At 43.5% G+C, this 20,902-nt stretch overlaps 1 long non-coding RNA gene across 1 annotated transcript; it reads left to right on the top strand.

The window, feature by feature from the left end:
- The first annotated feature begins 2,179 nt into the window (after window positions 1-2,179).
- LOC116374770 (uncharacterized) lies at window positions 2,180-3,307 on the top strand. Its single transcript, XR_004210710.1, has 3 exons — window positions 2,180-2,284; window positions 2,454-2,611; window positions 2,965-3,307. It is a non-coding gene; the product is annotated as an uncharacterized LOC116374770 (long non-coding RNA).
- The last annotated feature ends 17,595 nt before the right edge of the window (window positions 3,308-20,902 follow it).

Raw genomic sequence — 20,902 nt, 5'->3', positions numbered from 1 at the left:
TTTAAGTAATTGGAATTTTTCTGGCCACTCTTCCGTAAAGCCCAGCTCTGTGGAGTGTACGGCTTAAAGTGGTCCTGTGGAGCTTTGCAGCGCCTTCAGGTTTACATTTGGTCTCTTTGTTGCCTCTCTGATTAATGCCCTCCTTGCCTGGTCCAAGAATTTTGGTGGACGGCCCTCTCTTGGCAGGTTTCCATTTTTTAAATAATGGATTTAATGGTCCTCTGTGGGATGTTCAAAGTTTCTGATATTTTTTTTATAACCCAAACCTGATCTGTACTTCTCCACGACTTTGTCCCTGACCTGTTTGGAGCGCTCCTTGGTCTTCATGGTGCCACTTGCTTGGTGGTGCTCATTGCTTAGTGGTGTTTCAGACTCTGGGGCAGAACAGGTCTATATCTACTGAGATCATGTGACAGATCATGTGACACTTAAATAAAATCAACCTGTGCCCACCTAACTAATTATGTGACTTCTGAAGGTAATTGGATGCACCAGATCTTATTTAGGGGCTTCATAGCAAAGGGGGTGAATATATATGCATGCACAACTTTTCCATTTTTATAGAATTGTTTTAAAACACGGTTTTTTTTCGCTTCACTAATTTGGACAATCTTGTGTGTGTCTATTACATGAAATCCAAATAAAAATCTGCTTAAACTACAGGTAGTAATGCAACAAAAAAGTTACAACTCCAAGGGGATGAATACACTATGTGCTGCATCCTCTCAGGCACACCCTTCTCATTAACCCGTGGTGAGTTATTCACAATTTTCGTTGAACAAATGTTTTATAGGTAAGATGGTTAAATAAAGAGCAAAATGATTGATTATCCGGCCGCGACCGGGAGGTCCATGGAGCGACGCACAATTGGCCTAGCGTCGTCCGGGTTAGGGAGGGTTTGGCCGGTAGGGATATCTTTGTCTCATCGCGCACTAGCGACTCCTGTGGCAGGCCGGGCACAGTGCACGCTAACCAGGTCGCCAGGTGCACAGTGTTTCCTCTGACACATTGGTGCGGCTGGCTTCCGGGTTGGATGCGCGCTGTGTTAAGCAGTGCGGCTTGGTTGGGTTGTGTTTCGGAGGACGTATGGCTTTCGACCGTCGTCTCTCCCGAGGCCATACGGGAGATGTAGCGATGAGACAAGATCGTGAGTTGGCTTCAAACCAAGACAGGCCATTCCTTTATAATTTCTTTAAAATGTTCAGATGTTCAGAATGTGTGTCCTTTCCCTCTCCATTCTGCAGGACTACCTTCTGTATGGATCCAGATGTGACTGTCACAGCTGCAACATAACTATTCAACATGATAGCGTGAGTAGTTATTGGACGTTGAGTGTTTCCTTGAACTATGAATACTGCTCCAGTGTTAATGTTATGGTGTGACATTGGGTGTGCCGTGTTTTGGTAGCTTTCGTTATACTCAGGGGACCTGACTCAGACACAGTGTGGCAGCTTTATCCACCTGGTGGCCTGTAATAAGAATGGAGGCAACAGAGACAATGGGAGGAAGTCCTGCAAAGAGCTAATCTTTTTTCCATACTTCCTTATCGGCACGTGAATGTCATTTATGGTTTAGGTTCACATGCCACTTACCGGAGGTCCTCCTGTGTGTTCCAGTCTCCTGACCCCTGAAGCAACACTGCCACCACTGCTGCACCTTCAGCCCAGACAAAACGTTATACTCTGCTAGTGTCTCATGTAAACAAGGATGGACATTTCAAATTCCTTCATTAGAGTGTGACCACTTACATTGTTAATCACATGCCATTTATCCTACTTCCACTTGTGTGTTCCAGGCTGCCTGTTGCCAGAGCTCCGGAGACTTTGATTAACTGACTACAGTGAACCTGCAGGCCGCTGTTGTCACCAGGCTAAGTTCCCACACTTTCTTAGCAGAGAGGATCCGAGATGGACAAACTTAGCAGAAAATCAAATGGTACATTAGTACAGCATATTGGTTAAGTCAAAGATTCTGTTTATATCTTACTCTCTACATTTGGTTATGTGTTGTCTGACTAGTACACCCTACTGTCTTTCAGTTGGCTTTAGTTCTGCATTGACTGAACACATCTTTATCATCGAGTTTAGTTTTAGCACTACATACATACAGTACATTTGAAATGTTCTGTATTCTAGTGTCCCTGTGTGTCTACTCCCACTGTCACTGAGGTCGCTGAGCCGTTGGTGAGAAACAGGGCATCGGTCAACGTAGCTGACCTGTGGAATTTCGCCTCTCTGAGGCTGCAGCCAAGGGAAAATAGCTAAGAGATCTGCTGATGCTCAAGGTTAGTCTTTCTTCCTGTGCCTTTCCTAATGGATCTTCAAAAATAATTGTTTGATTGACTGAAGGCTACTTGGATGCTTTAAAAAAAAAGGTCATTACCATGCTCTATATATATATATATATATAAATAATGATATCCTAATCTGTCTGTGTGTATCCCCACCAAGAAGAACTGTAATGGTAACATGTCTTTGGACATGGTGAAGGAGGGAGACACGGGCATCCAGGACAAGCTGGAAGGAGATGCTGCTCTCCTTGAGCACGGGGCGGACGACAACGCTCAGGTCAAAGGAGGCTCATCTCCCTGCGCAACACAGCCTGATATGGGGTGAGTCACTACAAAGAATACATCAGGCCCTTGAAGACGTTTTACATACTGTACGGTTTGCTATAAGGTTTTTACAAAGACATAGATGACGCATACAAAACACATACTCTGACATTGGCCTATGTAACGGCTTGGATGTCATCAGGCTTTAGAAGACATTGTATGCATTGTTTAGTTCAGAAAACCATCCCTTCCATCACTTAAAATATCACACATTCTGTGATGAGACAGTGGAAAGCCTGCATATGTATTAGTGTGAATGTCATCAAGTCTTTAGGCATGTCATGGGGATATTAAATCATGTCCTCTGTCTCTCTTGCTTTTTTTCTTCTGTCCTCTTCTCTCCTCTACAGCACATGCACATTGCGGCCCTCCTGATCAAGTACAATGTCCGTTTGAACACCACAGACAAGTAGTTAGCCTTCAACCTGCTCCGCATGGCAGTGCAGAATGTAAACATAGTGAATGTATACATGTTATCTCTATTTGAACAAGTCTTCGACTTGCAATGACATAGTCTGGTCACAATATTTCCAATCCAATATAATTTGACACACATGGCTAGAGAAAACCCTTATCACCCAGTACCTCTCCATCTGATCATGTCCTCCTCCTTCCTCATACTGGGGCGGCAGGGTAGCCTAGTGGTTAGAGCGTTGGACTAGTAACTGGAAGGTTGTGAGTTCAAACCCCCGAGCTGACAAGGTACAAATCTGTCGTTCTGCCCCTGAACAGGCAGTTAACCCACTGTTCCCAGGCCGTCATTGAAAATAAGAATGTGTTCTTAACTGACTTGCCTGGTTAAATAAAGGTACATTTGTTTTACAATTTTTTTTTTATACTGAAGATAATGTATATGTGCCCTGTTGATAGACACTATGCCCCGAGAAGCGGGATCACCAGCTCAAACTGTCCAATCTCTGGAGTGGACAACAGACATTTCTCAAATCTGTGCTTGACTCGGCCCATGTGCCACCCAGCCAAATGGACTAACGCATGAATAATTTAGCTGAATATTTTGTGTGTATTTCATACAAGCTTGCAGGTTATGTTATTTCTTTGCAACTCACAGAAAATGTGTAATCATATTCTGTAATCGTGTCCCTCAGGGCTACAATGTTAAAAGTCCATTCCCTTATACACTGAAGTGAACTGATGCACAGTGGACCAGCAGCAGTCAGTTTGTAACCTGACACCACTGGAGGTCTTGATGGTATTTGTGAACAAGAAAGAAAACAAGTAGGCACTCAGTAAAAGCACAAAGCTTTTGGGAACTATTTACAGGTAACATATATAAAAGAATACATATAAGTAGGACCAGATCAGCCTATAGTTTACAGCAACATGAACGTGACCATATCCCTGGCCAACGCCAGGGAGCTCCCTCATCCCAATACCACTCCTCCTCCTGTATGTCCTACTCGCCCATTAGGAGTGCCCACTGAAGCTCCCTTGTCTTCATTTGTTCAGGGTTTGGGAGGGCACTGGGTAAGGTCCGCATGCTTCCCAGCCAAAACACGCCACCTCATCGGCGATTGGTCAACAATAGAGACTCTTTAATGAAGTGCCTGATGTTGTTCATCGAGAGACGACTCGAGAAATACTGCACCAAACATCCTAGTCAGATGCAAAATTGTGCGACTAAGATCTCCTCGGCAAAAAATGTTGTGCCCGAATAGCCGGGAAAAAACTTAACGAAGTCCAAAACGATCAATAATCGTCACAAAATGTTTGTAATATATGCACTGTTATTTGAACTGTTTGGGCTTGGAAGCAAGCGGACACTTTTAAGCCATCCTCACATAAAACGTAATGGCCCTGGCCTATTTCTGCGTTTTTCACCCCTTGAGGCAATTCTATATATTTTTAGATGCCATCCACCATAGCCTTAAAGAGTTTATACAGTGAGGGGAAAAAGTATTTGATACCCTGCTGATTTTTTGTACTTTTGCCCACTGACAAAGAAATGATTAGTCTATCATTTTAATGGTAGGTTTATTTTAACAGTAAGAGAGAATAACAACAAAAAAAATCCAGAAAAACGCATGTCAAAAATGTTAGAAATTGATTTGCATTTTAATGAGGGAAATAAGTATTTAACCCCCTCTCAATCAGAAAGATTTCTGGCTCCCAGGTGTCTTTTATACAGATAACGAGCTGAGATTAGGAGCACACTCTTAAAGGGAGTGCTCCTAATCTCAGCTTGTTACCTGTATAAAAGACCTGTCCACAGAAAGAATCAATCAATCAGATTCCAAACTCTCCACCATGGCCAAGACCAAAGAGCTCTCCAAGGATGTCAGGGACAAGATTGTAGACCTACACAAGGCTGGAATGGGCTACTAGACCATCGCCAAGCAGCTTGGTGAGGAGGTGACAACAGTTGGTGTGATTATTCGCAAATGGAAGAAACACAAAAGAACTGCCAATCTCCCTCAGCCTGAGCTCTTTGGCATCAACTCAACTCGCCGTGTTTGGAGGAGGAGGAATGCTGCCTATGACCCCAAGAACACCATCAAACATGGAGGTGGAAACATTATGCTTTGGGGTGTTTTTCTGCTAAGGGGACAGTACAACTTCACTGCATCAAAGGGACGATGGATGGGGCCATGTACCATCAAATCTTGGGTGAGAACGTCCTTCCCTCAGCCAGGGCATTGAAAATGGGTCGTGGATGGGTATTCCAGCATGACAATGACCCAAAACACACGGCCAAGGCAACAAAGGAGTGGCTCATGAAGAAGCACATTAAGGTCCTGGAGTGGCCTAGCCAGTCTCCAGACCTTAATCCCATAGAAAATCTGTGAAGGGAGCTGAAGGTTTGAGTTGCCAAACGTCAGCCTCAACCTTACTGACTTGGAGAAGATCTGCAAAGAGGAGTGGGACAAAATCCCTCCTGAGATGTGTGCAAACCTGGTGGCCAACTACAAGAAACGTCTGACCTCTGGGATTGCCAACAAGGGTTTTGCCACCAAGTCATGTTTTGCAGAGGGGTCAAATACTTATTTCCCTAATTTAAAATGCAAGTCAATTTATAACATTTTTGACGTGCGTTTTTCTGGATATTTGTTGTTATTCTGTCTCTCACTGTTCAAATAAACCTACCATTAAAACTATAGACGGATCACTTCTTTGTCAGTGGGCAAACGTACAAAATCAGCAGGGGATCAAATACTTTTCCCTCCTCTGTGTGTGTGTGTGTGTGTGTATATATATATATATGAGAGAAGCACATCATAGACAAGGGCTATTAGTTTTATGTGAGGGTGCGGGATGTTGAGATTGATTAAATTACATAGTTTTTAGTTAAAATATTCCTTTGTAAATAGATATCTGAACCAGGGTTACTCTGATTAAGCAATTGTTGATTGTTTTGAAAACAGGATATAAAGAACCTCATGCTGAACTCATTGAATTGACAGGCTGAAGAGTTCTGGCAGGGGTAAGAGAGGATGGTCCACCTATATTCACAGAAAGTCGTATCAGACATCACTCCTAATATTGGTTTGACATCACTCACAATATCAGTGGCTATATATGTTGTGAGCGTCTTATAGAATCCTGGTGGAGTTGATAAACTAATAGTACAAAAAGCTTTTATCATATTCTGTATGTCTTTATATTAGCCAGGTGACTGTACTGATTAATTGGGACACAGCTTGAATTATACATTGGTTTGTTAAATTGGTATATCAAAACTGCATACGTTTTTACTAACTTTATTTTGCATTGTGTTAAACAGAATATATCATACAAATGTCTCCTGAGGTGCACATACAGTTGAAGTCAGAAGTTTACATACTCTTGAAGTAATTCAAACTAATTTTTCAACCACTCCACAAATGTATTGTTGACAAGTTTAGTTTTGGCAAGCCGGTTAGGACATCTACTTTCTGCATGACACAAGTAATTTTTCCAACAATTGTTTATTTCACGTATAATTCACTGTAACACAATTCCAGTGGGTCAGAAGTTTACATACACTAAGTTGACTGTGCCTTTAAACAGCTTGGAAAATTCCAGAAAATGGTGTAATGGCTTTAGAAGATTCTGATAGGCTAATTGACATCATTTGAGTCAATTGGAGGTGTACCTGTGGATGTATTTCAAGGCCTACCTTCAAACTCAGTGCCTCTTTGCTTGACATCATGGGAAAATCAAAAGAAATCAGCCAAGACCTCAGAAAAAAAATGTAGACCTTCACAAGTCTGGTTCATCCTTGGGAGAAATTTCCAAATGCCTGAAGGTACCACGTTCATCTGTACAAACAATGGTACGCAAGTATAAACACCATGGGACCACACAGTCGTCATACCGCTCAGGAAGGAGACACTTTCTGTCTCTTAGAGATGAACGTTGTCACGTTCGTCATAAGAATTATCAGACCAAGGTGCAGCGTGGATATGGTTTCCACATATTTATTAACTGAAATGCACAGAAACAATAAAGAATGAACGAAACGCGAAGACAATGAAGTGCTCACAGCAACGACACAACCAAGATCCCACCAACACAGGTGGGAAAAATAACTATTTAAATATTATCCCTAATTAGAGACCACGACTACCAGCTGCCTCTAATTGGGAATCATACAAAACACCAACATAGAAACAAGAACACAACATAGACATAGATATACTAGATCACCGCCTAGTCACGCCCTGACCTCATACACCATAGAGAAACAATGCCTCTCTATGGTCAGGGCGTGACAAACGTACTTAGGTGCGAAAAGTGCAAATCAATCCCAGAACAACAGCAAAAGACCTTGTGAAGATGCTGGAGGAAACGGGTACAAAAGTATCTATATCCACAGTAAAACGACTCCTATATCGACATAACCAGAAAGGCCGCTCAGCAAGGAAGAAGCCACTGCTCCAAAACTGCCATAGAAAAGCCAGACTACGGTTTGCAACTGCACATGGGGACAAAGAAATGGCCTCTGGTCTGATGAAACAAAAATAGAACTGTTTGGCCATAATGACCATCGTTATGTTTGGAGGAAAAAGGGGGAGGCTTGCAAGCTGAAGAACACCATCCCAATCGTTAAGCACGCCGGTGGCAGCATCATGTTGTGGGGGTGCTTTGCTGCAGAGGGACTGGTGCGCTTCACAAAATAGACGGTATGAGGAAGGAAAATGATGTGGATATATTGAAGCAACATCTCAAGACATCAGTCAGGAAGTTAAATCTTGGTCGCAAATGGGTCTTCCAAATGGACAATGACCCCAAGCATACTTTCAGATTTGTGGCAAAATGGCTTAAGGACAACAATGTCGAGATATTGGAGTGGTCATTACAAAGCCCTGAACTCAATCCATAGAAAATTTGAGGGCAGAACTGAAAAAGCGTGTGCGAGCAAGGACGCCTACGAACCTGACTCAGTTACACCAGCTCTGTCAGGAGGAATGGGCCAAAATTCACCCAACTTATTGTGGGAAGCTTGTGGAAGGCTACACAAAACGTTTGACCCAAGTTAAACAATTTAAAGGTAATGCTACCAAATACTAATTGAGTGTATGTAAACTTCTGACCCACTGGGAATGTGATGAAAGAAATAAAAGCTGAAATAAATCATTCTCTCTACTATTATTCTGACATTTCACATTCTTAAAATAAAGTGGTGATCCAAACTGACCAAAGACAGGGACTTTTTACTAGAATTTAATGTCAGGAATTGTGAAAAATGGAGTTTAAATTTATTTGGCTAAGGTGTATGTAAACTTAGGACTTCAACTGTATAGAGCAAGCTAGAAGCACTGTCCTCATAGTCCTGAATTACTTGCATACACAAAATGTTCTTCATGTTTCCAGTGGTTGTGACAGGGTTGTGTGGTGGTGCTTAATGCCTGCAGATGTCCCCTCCCCCACTGATCCACGACCCCGCTCTTAGCTCGTGCTGGAATGCATGTGCAAGCTGCTGCACACACTGTGCTCGGCTGGGCTCCAGTGCTAGTGCACATGTACTAATGGGATCCTGAAACTTGAACTAGTAAGATGTCAGCCCCCACGAATCAGCTTACGCAAGTAGATTTTGGTCGGGTATCTTGGAGGCTGTCTCTAGTTCTTATTATAGCTCAATGGGACAAAAATGCTGTCTTCTATAGCAGGTGGCGTTGTTTCGTTTCTTTCGCTCACCAAGCAAGGAGTTTTTGTATGGAGGTCAATGAGAGGGTGTCGAATTTGGTTCACAAAAAATGTAATGGCTTATTTGCTATGTGAGATTTATTTGATCTCATAGACGTTTTGTACACTTTATATCGGAGTTGTCTCAAGATGGCTATGCATATTCATGACAAGTGGCTAGTAGCATCGTTTCTCTCCATTGAATACAAGCGGTTGACATCAACACCGCTTCATTGGAGTTGTTTCGAGATGGCTATGCATATTCATGACATGTGGCTAGTAACATAGCGTCTCTCTCCATTGAATACTTGCTGTTCAACATCATATTCAATAAGGCACTAAAATAACGAGATGTATCCACCAATCCTAAGTGAGTAATAGGTGGAAGCTTGACAGCCTGCTGTTCTACTCTTTGGACAACAAATCTCATTGTTAGGGTGGAGACATACACTACCGTTCAAAAGTTTGGGGTCACTTAGAAATGTCCTTGTTTTTGAAAGAAAGGCACATTTTTTTGTCCATTAAAATAACATCAGAGGGGAGCGGGTGCTGCGCGAATGGGGACGAGCTGTCACTTATTTTTTCTCAAGAAAAACTGCTAGGGTAGCTGTAAATGTGAAAGTAGACCAACTGAAGGGGAAGATTCCCGGTGTTTGTGATGCTTTTCATTTGGTGCTGATGATGGGTTCAGATTTTTTTACTTTAAATATTATTAACCATTAGTTATAGTAGAGACATGAAGGGTGCCATAGTCTGGTTTCTACACCAGAAGTTAATGGTTATATGTAGGAGGAATGTATATGGCGGATGCAGTTAAGCTTGGAATGTACTGAGTGAGGGAAAGAATCACATGTGGCAGGAACTGATAAGGATGGAGATATGTGGATTAGTAAGGAAGGGGGTCGAGGTCAGGTCACATTAAAGGAGAAGGAACAGTTTATTGCCAGCATCACTTAATTTCCTGCCTAGCAATAGAGATGTCCTCCTTCTCTCTAAACATTATGTCACCCAAATTGGGGTGTATATATACTACCACTGGTGAAAATATGTGACTCAGCACCTGGATTCGGTCTTATGTTGCAACATTTGAATTTCTGTTTTTATCATTGGGTAAAAGTAGAGACAGAGCTACAAAATGGCATATCATACACTGCATTTGAGGAAACAATGGGAAAGTAACTCACTTTTGAGAACCATCTTTCAATGTATTCGTACTACTATTGGAGAGCCCTTCTTTGTTTACACTCATTCAGCATTTTTCACACCCTCTTAAGCCTTAGCCCCACCCGTCTCTTCAAGGGTTGATCCAACTGTTCTGTACTAACTTGCCAGCTACTTCCAGACGAGAGAGAGAGAAGAAAAAAAACACAGCTCACTGAACATTACTGGCCCTGTGGTTTCACGTTCAGAGCGCACACTGGAAGCTCTGGCCAATAAGTGGGGTTGTTCCGAATGCTCTGACCTCACAACTAGTCCAGCACCCAAGCTAACATTGGCTAGCTACTTCCAGACACATAATGAGAGAACACCCCACTCTGACAATTTTACTCGCCCTAGCAGAGCTGGTTAGGCTTTTTTCATGTTATCCAGAGTGTTGGTGACTAACTGTGCTGCTGGCAACAATTGAAATACGCTTTGTTGCCAACATTTACTGACACCGGACATATTCAACAGGTGTTGAGCATTTAAAATGCATCAGTTATTCTGCGCTCTGGCACACTAAGACGAGAGTCTTTTGTTAAGAAATCTACAGTGGGGCAAAAAAGTATTTAGTCAGCCACCAATTGTGTAAGTTCTCCCACTTAAAAAGACAAGAGAGGCCTGTAATTTTCATAATAGGTACACTTCAACTATGACAGACAAAATTAGGAAAACAATCCAGAAAATCACATTGTAGGATTTTTAATGAATTTATTTGCAAATTATGGTGGAAAATAAGTATTTGGTCACCTACAAACAAGCAAGATTTCTGGCTCTCACAGACCTGTAACGTCTTCTTTAAGAGGCTCCTCTGTCCTCCACTTGTTACCTGTATTACCTGTTTGAACTTGTTATCAGTATAAAAGACACCAGTCCACAACCTCAAACAGTCACACTCCAAACTCCACTATGGCCAAGACCAAAGAGCTGTCAAAGGACACCAGAAACAAAATTGTAGACCTGCACCAGGCTGGGAAGACTGAATCTGCAATAGGTAAGCAGCTTGGTTTGAAGAAATCAACATTGGGAGCAATTATTAGGAAATGGAAGACATACAAGACCACTGATAATCTCCCTCGATCTGGGGCTCCACGCAAGATCTCACCCCGTGGGGTCAAAATGATCACAAGAACAGTGAGCAAAAATCCCAGAACCACACGGGGGGACCTAGTGAATGACCTGCAGAGAGCTGGGACCAAAGTAACAAAGCCTACCATCAGTAACACACTACGCCGCCAGGGACTCAAATCCTGCAGTGCCAGACGTGTCCCCCCTGCTTAAGCGAGTACATGTCCAGGCCCGTCTGAAGTTTGCTAGAGAGCATTTGGATGATCCAGAAGAAGATTGGGAGAATGTCATATGGTCAGATGAAACCAAAATAGAACCTTTTGGTAAAAACTCAACTCGTCGTGTTTGGAGGACAAAGAATGCTGAGTTGCATCCAAAGAACACCATACCTACTGTGAAGCATGGGGGTGGAAACATCATGCTTTGGGGCTGTTTTTCTGCAAAGGGACTAGGACGATTGATCCGTGTAAAGGAGAGAATGAATGGGGCCATGTATTGTGAGATTTTGAGTGGAAACCACCTTCCATAAGCAAGGGCATTGAAGATGAAACGTGGCTGGGTCTTTCAGCATGACAATGATCCCAAACACAAACCCGGGCAACGAAGGAGTGGCTTCGTAAGAAGCATTTCAAGGTCCTGGAGTGGCCTAGCCAGTCTCCAGATCTCAACCCCATAGAACATCTTTGGAGGGAGTTGAAGGTCCGTGCTGCCCAGCAACAGCCCCAAAACACCACTGCTCTAGAGGAGATCTACATGGAGGAATGGGCCAAAATACCAGCAACAGTGTGTGAAAACCTTGTGAAGACTTACAGAAAACGTTTGACCTCTGTTATATACCCTTTGTTGGCAATGACAAAGTATTGAGATAAACTTTTGTTCTTGATCAAATACTTATTTTCCACCATAATTTGCAAATAAATTCATAAAAAATCCTACAATGTGATTTTCTGGATTTTTAGTTGAAGTGTACCTATGATGAAAATTACAGGCCTCTCATCTTTTTAAGTGGGAGAACTTGCACAATTGGTGGCTGACTAAATACTTTTTTGCCACACTGTAGCTAGATGGCTAGCTAGGTAAACAATGGATCCCAACGCATGATGGAACGTTAGTTAGCGAGCCAGCCAGCTAACATTAGCTAGCTAGCAGTACACTTTAACAATGGACCATAATCACAACTCATGACGTTACTACCATTCATGAATCTGCAGGTAGCAAACCAACCAGGTTCTATGGCTATAGCTAGTCAAGCAAATGTGTCTGAGATATGAAGAATAAGATCATACACATAACGTTAGTTAGCGTCCCAGCCAGCTAACATTAGCTAACAGTACACTTGAAAGGAAACCACTCTTGTCAAAATTATAAATGTGTAATATCTGAATCTTACCAGTACACATCCATGGTTGGACCCATCTCCTGTCTGATGCCATTCATGGCTGCATTAGTTTGACGATGTAATCCAGACTGGTGTTTTCTCCATCTCCTTAGCTATCAAACTTGAATTCTACTGATTTCAAAACTCGGTCCTCCAGAAAGTGGAGAGCATACACATAACATTAGCTAGGTAACAGTACACTTTAACTTTATGCAGTTTTACTACGCAATTTTTTAAAATAAGTTAAAGCCGCGTTTGACATGATTACCTAAACATACTGACCAGCTATATGGTCGACCAATCCAAACTCATCTCTCGTCATGTCCAGCCCACTCATTATCGCAGCCAATCATGGTTAGCGGGAAGGTTGCTCACTTTTTCTGTGGCTAAACCAACTAGGCTTGTCATTTTAACAATTGTATTCGTATTTACAGATGGCATACAAGTTTGATATTAAAGCACATGAAAGTTCACATATTCAATAAGGCATTTCTGACAAATGCATTTTAATAAAAAACATTTTTTTACTTTCAAACAGCTCAACTGTGAAGTTGTGACATGCGACATACGCCTAGTTTCCTGAATCGGGTCACATATGTCTTTGTCTGTTCAGTTGTTCGATCTTTTGGGCGAATAAACTTGGTTGGAGCTTTCATAGCATCCTTCAATTTCTTACTCTGATATTTATAACCTAACAGTGCGACACAGACAGGATGGCATGAGTGGTGAAAGAGAAGAGTCATAGTCTGTTCCTTTTGAGTTGAGTCTATGCCTGACAAAGTGATGTTTGGATATTTCAGTTATCCCGTACAAGCTTATGTGCCAAATCCATTACGTTGTTACAGGTATCAAGCTTATGGGCATGTGCCAGCAGTGTGTAGGAGGGAGGTTCCAAGGTGTGAGAAGTGTGCAGAAGGGCTTGATTCAAAGGAATGTATAGTATTGGGGAAAGAAGCAGTATGTGTTAATTGTAGGGGTGCTCATGGGGCTGGCGATCAGAAGTGTCCGGTGCGAGAGAGGCAGGTTGAGGTTGCCTGGGTTAGAGTAGTGCAGAGGGTGTCCTATGCTGAGAAAAGAAAAGTGGAGGAAGATGGTTCAAGGGGGAAGGATCCTCAGAGGATTTTGGCAAGACAGATCTTCCAAAGGTGGGGGAGTGGCAATCTTTACCAAGGATCACCTTCCGTGCTCAGTTGTCTCTACCAAGTCTGTCCCCAAACAATTTGATTTGCTGGTTTTAAGAATTAAACTTTTAAATAGCTCTTTGTTGACTGTTGCTGGGTGCTATCGTCGTCCATCAGCACCAGCCTGTACACTACCTGCCCTAAGCTCTCTCCTGGCCCCTTACACTAAGTCTGAATTTGTCCTGCTAGTTGACCTAAACTGGGACATGCTTAAACCACCTGACCAAGTCCTAAAGCAATGGGACTCCCTAAATCTTTCTCAGATTATCACCAATCCCACCAGGTATGACTCCAAACACCTAGAAAAGGCTACTCTCCCCAACATTATCCTCACAAATGATCCTGATAGGTATCAGTCTGGTGTTTTCTGTAATGACCTTACTGATCACTGTTTTACAGCCTGTATTCGTAATGGCTGCTCAGTGAAACGACCTGTTCTGATTTGTCATAGACAGTTGCTAAAAAAAACTTTAATGAGCAAGCCTTCCTTCATGAACTGACCTCTCTAAAATGGTATAGAATCAGCTTGATCCCCTCTGTCAAAGATCCTTGGACCTTCTTTTTTGATATTTTCAGTGGTATTGTTAACAAACGCCTCCCATAAAGAAAATGAGAATTACAAACAGGTTCAGCCCCTGGTTCGACTGTGATCTTGCAGAGTTACTCCATCTCAAGAATTGCATTTGGCGAAAGGATCGGCACATGTATACTCAGGCTGACTGGCTCTCATTCAGGCAAATGAGAAACAAGTGCACTCAGGCTATCCGGAAGGCCAAAGTTTGTTACTTTAAGGAGCAGTTCTCTCTCTGTGGGTCTAACCCCAAGAAGTTCTGGAAAACGGTTAAAAACCTGGAGAATAAACCCTCCTCATCACAGCTGCCCATGTCCCTTAATGTTGATGATGTGGTTGTTATTGACAAGAAGCACATGGCTGAGCTCTTTAATCACCACTTCAGTAAGTCAGGATTCCTATTTGACTCAGCCATGCCTCCTTGCCCGTCCAACATGTTCTCATCTCCCACCCCTTCTAATGAGACTATCCCCGATGCTTTTCCTTCCTTTTCTCCTGCCCCTCTACAAAGTTTCCCTCTGCTGGCAGTCACTGAGTCTGAGGTGCTAATGGAGCTCCTTAAATTTGAACCCCAAAAAACATCTGGGTTAGATGGTTTAGACCCTGTCTTCTTTAAGGTTCCTGCCCCTATCATCGCAAAGTCTATCTCCAACCTTTTTAACCTCTCTCCTTTCTGGGGAGGTTCCCATTGCTTGGAAGGCAGCCACAGTTTGTCCTTTATTTAAAGGGCGCGATTAAGCTGATCCTAACTATTATAGGCCTATTTCTATTTTGCCCTGTTTATAAAAAGTGTTGGAAAAACTTGTCAATAATCAACTGACTGGCTTTCTTGATGTCTATAGTATTCTCTTGGTTATGCAATCTGGTTTCCGCTCAGGTTATGGATGTGTCACTGCAACCTTAAAGGTCTTCAATGATGGCACCATTGCCCTTGATTCTAAGCAATATTGTGCTGCTATTTTTATTACCTGGTTAAAGCTTTTGATAAGGTAGACCATTCCATTCTTGTGGGCCGGCTAAGGAGTATTGGTGTCTCTGGGCGGTCTTTGGCCTGGTTTTCTAACTACCTCAAAGAGTGCAGTTTATAAAGTCAGAAAATCTGCTGTCTCAGCCACTGCCTGTCACCAAGGGAGTACCCCAAGGCTCAATCCTAGGCCCCACGCTCTTCTCAATTTACATCAACAACATAGCTCAGGCAGTAGGAAGCTCTCTCATCCATTTATATGCAGATGATAGTCTTATTCTCAGCTGGCCCCTCCCCGGATTTTGTGTTAAATGCTCTACAACATAGCTTTCTTAGTGTCCAACAAGCTTCCTCTACTCTTAACATTGTTCTGAACACCTCCAAAACAAAGGTCATGTGGTTTGTTAAGAATAATGCCCCTCCTCCCACAGGTGTTATTACTTCCTCTGACGGTTTAGAGCTTGAGGTAGTCACCGCATACAAGTTTTTGGGAGTATGGCTAGAAGGTGCACTGTCCTTTTCTCAGCACATATCAAAGCTGCAGGCTAAAGTTAAATCTAGACTTGGTTTCCTCTATCGTAATCACTCCTCTTTCACCCCAGCTGCCAAACTAACCCTGATTCAGATGGCCATCCTACCCATGCTAGATTACGGAGACATAATTTATAGATCGGCAGGTATGAGTGCTCTTGAGCAGCTAGATGTTCTTTACCATTCGGCAATCAGATTTGCAGATTTACTCCTCTGTAAACTGGTCATCTCTGTATCCCCGTCGCAAGACCCACTGGTTGATGCTTATTTATAAAAAACCTCTTAGGGGGGAGTGAGGCCTATCTGAGATATCTACTGCAGCCCTCATTCTCCATATACAACATCCGTTCTGCCAGTCACATTCTGTTAAAGGTCCCCAAAGCACACACATCCCTGGGTCGCTCCTCTTTTCAGTTTGCTGCAGCTAGCGACTGGATTGAGCTGCAACAAACACTCAAACTGGACAGTTTATCTCAAGCTCTTCATTCATAGACTCAATCATGGGCACTCTTACTGACAGTTGTGGCTGCTTTGTGTGATGTATTGTTTAATCTACCTTCTTGACCTTTGTGCTGTTGATTGTGTCCAATAATGTTTGTACCATGATTTTGTGCTGCTACCATGTTGTGTTGTCATGTTTTGCTGCCTTGTTATGTTGTCTTAGGTCTCTCTTTATGTAGTGTTGTCTCTCTTGTTGTGATGTGTTTTGTCCTATATTTATATTGTATTTATAAAATTAAAAAAAGAAGAGCCCAGACCCCTGTCCCCACAGGAGGCGTTTTGCCTTTTGGTAGGCCGTCATTGTAAATAATAATTTGTTCTTAACTGACTTGCCTGGTTAAATAAATAAAACATTTACATTTGGACTCATCAGACCAAAGTACAGATTTCTACCGGTATAATGTCCATTGCTCGTGTTTCTTGGCTGAAGCAAGTCTCTTCTTATTATTGGTGTCCTTTAGTAGTGGTTTCTTTGCAGCAAATCGACCAACAAGGCCTGATTCACGCAGTCTCCTCTGAACAGTTGTGATGTGTGTTTCTTGAGCTTTGTGAAGTATTTATTTGAGATGCAATTTCTGAGGCTGGTAACTAATGAACTTATCCTCTGCAGCAGAGGTAACTCCGGGTCTTCCTTTGGCGGTTCTCATGAGAGTCAGTTTTATCATAGCGCTTGATGGTTTTTGCGACTGCACTTGAAGAAACTTTCAAAGTTCTTGACATTTTCCGGATTGACTGACCTTCACGTCTTAAAGTAAGGATGGACTGTCGTTTTATCTTTGCCTATTTGAGCTGCTCTTGCCATAATAGCCTTGTTTTTTTTTACCAAATAGGGCCATATTCTGTATCCCACCCCTCCTTTGTGACAACACAACTGATTGTCTCAAACATATGAAGAATTTTGACATTTTTTAAAACTATTTAATTTACCCTTTATCTCCCCAATTTTGTGGTATCCAATTGGTAGTTAGTCTTGTCTCATCGTTGCAACTCCCGTACGGACTCAGGAGTGGCAAAGGTCGAGAGCCGTGCATCCTCTGAAACACAACCCAGCCAAGCCGCACTGCTTCTTGACACAATGCCTGCTTAACCCGGAAGCCAGTCACACCAATGTGTTGGAGGAAACCACGTACACCTGGTGACCGTGTCAGCGTGCATGCGCCCGGCCTGCCACAGGAGTCGCTAGAGCGCGTTGGGACAAGGATATCCCTGCCGGCCAAACCCTCCCCTAACCCAGACGATGCTGGGCCAATTGTGCGCCACCCCATGGATCTCCTGGCCACGACCAGCTGCCACAGAGCCTGGACTCGAACCAGGATCTCTAGTGGCACAGCTAGCACAAATTCACTTTTTAACAAGGCACACCTTGTTCAGAGTTTGTTCTGTTAGGTGACCTAAACTGGGATATGCTTAACACCCCGCCAGTCCTACAATCTAAGCTAGATGCCCTCAATCTCACACAAATCATCAAGGAACCCACCAGGTACAACCCTAACTCTGTAAACAAGGGCACCCTCATAGACGTCATCCTGACCAACTGGCCCTCCAAATACACCTCCGCTGTCTTCAACCAGGATCTCAGCGATCACTGCCTCATTGCCTGTATCCGCTACGGAGCCGCAGTCAAACGACCACCCCTCATCACTGTCAAACGCTCCCTAAAACACTTCTGTGAGCAGGCCTTTCTAATCGACCTGGCCCGGGTATCCTGGAAGGACATTGACCTCATCCCGTCAGTTGAGGATGCCTGGTCTTTCTTTAAAAGTAACTTCCTCACCATTTTAGATAAGCATGCTCCGTTCAAAAAATGCAGAACTAAGAACAGATACAGCCCTTGGTTCACCCCAGACCTGACTGCCCTCGACCAGCACAAAAACATCCTGTGGCGGACTGCAATAGCATCGAATAGTCCCCGTGATATGCAACTGTTCAGGGAAGTCCGGAACCAATACACGCAGTCAGTCAGGAAAGCTAAGGCCAGCTTCTTCAGGCAGAAGTTTGCATCCTGTAGCTCCAACTCCAAAAAGTTCTGGGACACTGTGAAGTCCATGGAGAACAAGAGCACCTCCTCCCAGCTGCCCACTGCACTGAGGCTAGGTAACACGGTCACCACTGATAAATCCATGATTATCGAAAACTTCAATAAGCATTTCTCAACGGCTGGCCATGCCTTCCGCCTGGCTACTTCAACCTCGGCCAACAGCTCCGCCCCCCCCGCAGCTCCTCGCCCAAGCCTCTCCAGGTTCTCCTTTACCCAAATCCAGATAGCAGATGTTCTGAAAGAGCTGCAAAACCTGGACCCGTACAAATCAGCTGGGCTTGACAATCTGGACCCTCTATTTCTGAAACTATCTGCCACCATTGTCGCAACCCCTATTACCAGCCTGTTCAACCTCTCTTTCATCTCGTCTGAGATCCCCAAGGATTGGAAAGCTGCCGCAGTCATCCCCCTCTTCAAAGGGGGAGACACCCTGGACCCAAACTGTTACAGACCTATATCCATCCTGCCCTGCCTATCTAAGGTCTTCGAAAGCCAAGTCAACAAACAGGTCACTGACCATCTCGAATCCCACCGTACCTTCTCCGCTGTGCAATCTGGTTTCCGAGCCGGTCATGGGTGCACCTCAGCCACACTCAAGGTACTAAACGACATCATAACCGCCATCGATAAAAGACAGTACTGTGCAGCCGTCTTCATCGACCTTGCCAAGGCTTTCGACTCTGTCAATCACCATATTCTTATCGGCAGACTCAGTAGCCTCGGTTTTTCGGATGACTGCCTTGCCTGGTTCACCAATTACTTTGCAGACAGAGTTCAGTGTGTCAAATCGGAGGGCATGCTGTCCGGTCCTCTGGCAGTCTCTATGGGGGTGCCACAGGGTTCAATTCTCGGGCCGACTCTTTTCTCTGTGTATATCAATGATGTTGCTCTTGCTGCGGGCGATTCCCTGATCCACCTCTACGCAGACGACACCATTCTATATACCTTCGGCCCGTCTTTGGACACTGTGCTATCTAACCTCCAAACAAGCTTCAATGCCATACAACACTCCTTCCGTGGCCTCCAACTGCTCTTAAACGCTAGTAAAACCAAATGCATGCTTTTCAACCGGTCGCTGCCTGCACCTGCATGCCCGACTAGCATCACCACCCTGGATGGTTCCGACCTAGAATATGTGGACGTCTATAAGTACCTAGGTGTCTGGCTAGACTGCAAACTCTCCTTCCAGACTCATATCAAACATCTCCAATCGAAAATCAAATCAAGAGTCGGCTTTCTATTCCGCAACAAAGCCTCCTTCACTCAAGCCGCCAAGCTTACCCTAGTAAAACTGACTATCCTACCGATCCTCGACTTCGGCGATGTCATCTACAAAATGGCTTCCAACACTCTACTCAGCAAACTGGATGCAGTCTATCACAGTGCCATCCGTTTTGTCACTAAAGCACCTTATACCACCCACCACTGCGACTTGTATGCTCTAGTCGGCTGGCCCTCGCTACATATTCGTCGCCAGACCCACTGGCTCCAGGTCATCTACAAGTCTATGCTAGGTAAAGCTCCGCCTTATCTCAGCTCACTGGTCACGATGGCAACACCCATCCGTAGCACGCGCTCCAGCAGGTGTATCTCACTGATCATCCCTAAAGCCAACACCTCATTTGGCCGCCTTTCGTTCCAGTACTCTGCTGCCTGTGACTGGAACGAATTGCAAAAATCGCTGAAGTTGGAGACTTTTATCTCCCTCACCAACTTCAAACATCAGCTATCTGAGCAGCTAACCGATCGCTGCAGCTGTACATAGTCTATTGGTAAATAGCCCACCCTTTTCACCTACCTCATCCCCATACTGTTTTTATTTATTTACTTTTCTGCTCTTCTGCACACCAATATCTCTACCTGTACATGACCATCTGATCTTTTATCACTCCAGTGTTAATCTGCAAAATTGTAATTATTTGCCTACCTCCTCATGCCTTTTGCACACATTGTATATAGACCCCCCCTTTGTTTTCTACTGTGTTATTGACTTGTTAATTGTTTACTCCATGTGTAACTCTTTGTTGTATGCTCACACTGCTATGCTTTATCTTGGCCAGGTCGCAGTTGCAAATGAGAACTTGTTCTCAACTAGCCTACCTGGTTAAATAAAGGTGAAATAAAAAAAATAATAAAAAAATAAACACCTGTTAATTAAATGCATTTCAGGTGACTGCGAGTCAGGCCTAATCACCCAACATCAGTGCACAAGGTCACTAATGCTTTTGTGGCTGAATACTGCAGGGACTTGCTTCCAATGTTCCAACATCTAATAGATAGTCTTCCCAGAAGAGTGGAGGCTGTAATAGCAGCAAAGGGGGACCAACTCCATATTAATGCCCATGATTTTGGAATGATGTTCGAAGAGCAGGTGTCCACATACTTTTAGTAATGTATTGTATATGCTTCTGTAAGATAGGCATTTTAGCGTGCATAGCGATGGTTATCAACTGTACCACAGAGATGGAATGTTAGTCACAGAAAATAAAGTTTGTGGCGGGTGTACGAGATTTGACGTCAGAAGATTTAGAGGGTGTGTTGAGTGGTGGAGTCCCATCCTCCCAGGCCATTGGCCTGAGGTAGGACCAGATAGGTTTAAATAGTGGAATAGGGTGGTGGGTTTTCAATGAATGTAGGATTAGATGGCAGGGCATTTTCTATTTATATTTTCCCTTTCCCTTTATTCCTTGCAAAGTATAAGGGACCCCAGTCTAATTGGTGGCGGTAATGCAA

Source organism: Oncorhynchus kisutch, linkage group LG8 (assembly GCF_002021735.2).
Source record: "Oncorhynchus kisutch isolate 150728-3 linkage group LG8, Okis_V2, whole genome shotgun sequence".
Lineage (NCBI taxonomy): Eukaryota > Metazoa > Chordata > Actinopteri > Salmoniformes > Salmonidae > Oncorhynchus > Oncorhynchus kisutch.
This window is presented reverse-complemented; position numbering and strand designations above follow the sequence as displayed.